At 38.0% G+C, this 4,336-nt stretch overlaps 1 non-coding gene across 1 annotated transcript; it reads left to right on the forward strand.

The window, feature by feature from the left end:
* Positions 1–330: 330 nt before the first annotated feature.
* On the forward strand, positions 331–437 carry LOC116111794. Its single transcript, XR_004125116.1, has one exon. It is a non-coding gene; the product is annotated as a small nucleolar RNA R71 (small nucleolar RNA).
* Positions 438–4,336: the final 3,899 nt, after the last annotated feature.

The raw sequence follows: 4,336 nt of genomic DNA on the forward strand, positions 1-4,336 counted from the left end.
CATTCACTGCTCACATGACTGCCTGCACAAAATTCATAAGTTAGTTAAGGTGCTTGAATGGAATTTACCTGCACACTTCCCAACTGTTTCTAAATGCTGTCAATTAGGCTGAAATGGCTGTATATGCCTCAACTTCATGAAGACCCATAGATTTCTTCGGTTGCACCCTCTCATTAGGTCTTTGATAATTGTTCTTTGCTAGAACTTCAAGCAACTCATGCTTCTTCTGGTGTCTTATTTTGCAGTGCTCCTCCCGAGGCTGCATCCACCATAGTTTGCACATTAACCATCAATCCGTTATAAAACGTTTGGACTTGCATCTAAACTGGCAACCCATGATGTGGACACCTCCTCAGTAATTATTTATATCTCTCCTAAGCTTCATACAATGATTCCGACTCTTCCTATAGAAACGATGTGATGTCATTTCTCAGTTTTGCCGATTTTGCTGGAGGAAAGAATTTGGTTAGGAACTTCTGTGCTAAATCATTCCATGTTGTAATCGTTCCTGAAGGTAGTGCAATTAACCAATCTTTTTCCTTATCCCTCAATGAAAACGGGAACAGTCTTAATCTGATGGCGTCATCTAACACTCTGTTTGACTTGAAAGTATCACAAATCTCCAAAAAATTGGCAATGTGTAGATTTGGATCTTCCTTCAAATCTTCTTTAAACTGTACCGACTGATGGATCATCTGGATGATTGCCAGCTTTATCTCGAAGTTTTTGGCTTGTACCACTGGTCTAGTAATACTCGACCCACTGCCTTCAACTGTGGGAACTGAGAATTCCCTTAGTGTTCTATTTTTTGCCATCTCAACAACTATGGCCTCTGGTTCAGTTGTAGCCTCTCTTTCTCTTCTTTCTTTGTTAAGTCTTCTAGTGGTTCTTTCAATCTTAGGATCAACAAGAACCACTAGCTGACGTCTTGCTCTTCGCATAAACTACACAAAAAGAGAGAAAAAGTGAGATCACACACCAACTGAAAAGAACAACAAAAATTAAACAAACAACAATTAAAACAAAAATAAACTCCAATCTCGCTAACACAAGAAAACTCAATGTTAACACAAAACTGAATCCCTAGAAACGACGACAAAAACTTGATGCGTTATTACTATAACATGCAATGATAGCAAGTGCACTAGTCGATCAAAGTAATAAAGGGATGAGTGGGTATCGTTCGCACGAGGATTGATTGTTAAGCACTAATTTTTCCTAAGTGTTTTTCAAGTTGGAGAAACCGAAATTGTTTGGATTAATAGGAGATTAGAAAATAAACTAAAGACAAAACTAAGTATTAAAAACTAATTAATGAGAGCAAGAATTTAAAGCAAGAGTAATATCAATTTAACAAAAGGTTAGGGTTTTGACTTCATTCGGACTCTATGGATGAATTTTACGGATTATGCTATTTTCACACTCACATGCACGAATTGTAAATCGAATTCTCTAAGTTGTCAAACATACCTTCTCAGGCTATGAATTCCTACTTTTCCCTATTAAACTTCCGCACCAACAAATTGAAGAATAATAGATCCAAGTTCATTAAGCTAATGGAATCCTAGATTGATTTCATTGATTCTCAAATCTATCTCTAGCCTTCAATACTACAATGGTGATTACCCAAGAAGCTCAACATGATTCATTTCTCAATCTCATCATATTCATCAAATAAAAACAATAAAAATAGAATAAACACACAATCTGTGCAATATAATATAAAAATAACAATAATCAATTGATTAACCCATAGAAATCCGAGTTACATCAAAACCCTAACCCAAAATGGGTTAGTTCATAACTAAATCAACACAAACAGCAAGAAAAACAATAAACACAATATCCAACATATTGAAATGCAGAGAAAAGAGTAGAGATCTCCCTTAGTTGAAGAATCCACAAGATTCAAGCTCAAATCTTCTCTCTAAATGTCAAATCTATTCAAAACTCAATGAAAACTAGACGAAACTAGACGAATCCCTCTCAAAATGGTAAGGTTTCTCTTAAATAGCTCGCCCAAAAAACCTAAAACTTTCCTAAATTAAAATTGTGCGTTTTGGAGAAAACTAAAATTCGTAGACTTCGCCGTGGCGACAAACTAAAGCTGAATCTCGTTTTTAACTGATTTCATCGTGGTAAAGAATGACATTTGCCGCGGCGAACCTTCCTAGAAAATTTTGCATTTACCAAAATGCCCTTCGCTTGCTTCCTTGCATGAATCTTCGATCCTCGATGCTTTCCCATTGGAACAAGCTTTATAGTGCCTTAACTCTACTTCAGAACTTTCCCAAAATCTGAGATTCGCTGACTTCTGAGTCCAGAAACTCCAATTCGCTCCTTATTTGCTAAAAATGCACGTTTTGGCCTAAAACATAAAATAAAAAGAATTAAGTAGCAATTCAGGCATAAACGAGCTAAGAAGTGTCTAAAATCTGGCCAAAAAGCTTAAATAAAATAGTATCATTCTCGGATTGTCATGGACTACCCTGATTGGCTCGCCAATGTGGTTGTCGTAAAGAAAAAGAACGAAAAATGGAGGGTCTGCATAGATTTCACAAATCTGCACAAGGCATGCCCCAAGGACTCCTTCCCACTTCCCCATGTCGACATGATGGTTCACGCAACAACGGGTCATGAACTCCTGAGCTTCATGGATGCCTTCTTGGGCTACAACCAGATTCTCATGCATCTGGGAGACCAAGAGAAACAACCTTTATCACAGAGAGGGGAACCTATTGTTACAAAATGATGCCATTTGGTCTTAAGAACGTCGGAGCCACTTATCAGCAGCTAGTCAACAAAATGTTCGTTGAACACCTAGGAGATATCATGAAAGTGTATATTGACGACATGCTCGTCAAATTCCTTATAGCTAAGCAGCACCTTGACCACCTCAGCTAGGCCTTCGCTATCCTCAAAAAGTACAATATAAAGCTCAACCCAGCCAATTATTCATTTGAGGTCTCATTCGATAAATTCTTGGGATACATGGTGACTCAGCACGGGATAGAAGCCAATCCTGATCAAAATTGGGTAGTTATGAGCAGCAATCGCCCACATGTATCAAAGACCTCTAACGCCTCGCTGGGCGAGTGGCTGTCCTGAGCCGCTTCATCTCCCGGTCAGTTGACAAGTGCCACCACTTCTCCGCCACACTTAGAATTTAAGAAATTCAAGTGGACCTTAGCCTATGAAGAAGCCCTACAGCAACTGAAGAAGTATTTAACATCTCCCCCACTCCTCTCTAAGCCTTTGACAGGAGAAAAGCTTTACACTTACTTGGTAATCTCAGAGACGACCATCTCAATAGTACTAGTTCGAGAAGACAATGCGAAGCAGTTACCAGTATACCATGTTAGCAAATCACTCCTTGATGCTGAGACTCAGTATAGCCAGCTGAAAAAATTGGTACTCGCCATCATTCATGCATCTAGGAAGCTTAGGCCCTATTTTCAATGCCACTCTATAGTCGTCCTTGTTAGTGAATGTTAGTATATGCCCTAGAAACCATTTGTGTTGTTGGTTTTAGAACATTCTGTCTTGTATCAATATATCATAAATAATAGAAGAAAGAGTTCTTCAATTCATATATATAAATTGCTTCCTTTATTTAGTCATGCATTTTAAATAAAGTATGTATATGAATTGTCCAGATGATTTATTTAATCGGTAAATGAATTTATCAAAAGATTCCCTGCGGAAGCAATATAATTTTGGTAATTATATTGCATAGTAGGCATACTAGATGCTTCCGAAAGATATCATGAGTTGATATAAGTACAGATGACGATGATAGTCATGTCACTGGGGCATTAGTATGGATTAGCGGTTGGTGAATTGTTTTTTTGAACGTGACTGAATAACGACAAATCACTTGGAAAAGCATGTAGTCAATGATTTATCGTTTGGTTATATAGTGCACGATGTAGTCTTTTGACCTAAGACGTTGTGGTCGGATCCGATACGGATGCGTATGATTCATACGGTGTATAAGTACGAGACTAGTCATGTTTCATATGATAAAGCCTATTTGGTCATGCGTTGTTCATATGTGGAAACAAACGATGGTCAAGACAGGATCCATTGACTCGAAAATATAGGATCAAGAGTACCATTGACTCCATCTAGGTTCGGGTTCCTGGACAAACGTCGATAAATGTTGGAAATCAAAATCTTTGGCCAGAGTCTATTATTAGTCATACGAAAGTAAGTTCGTGATGACAAGTTCCGGACATATTGATCAACGATTTGGTAGAAGATTGAGTTTAAGATTTTGATGTGCAATGAATCCGTACTCGATCAGGATGTATCAATGGAGGGACTTTACCTGCAT

Source organism: Pistacia vera, unplaced genomic scaffold (genome assembly GCF_008641045.1).
Source record: "Pistacia vera cultivar Batoury unplaced genomic scaffold, PisVer_v2 Contig65, whole genome shotgun sequence".
Lineage (NCBI taxonomy): Eukaryota > Viridiplantae > Streptophyta > Magnoliopsida > Sapindales > Anacardiaceae > Pistacia > Pistacia vera.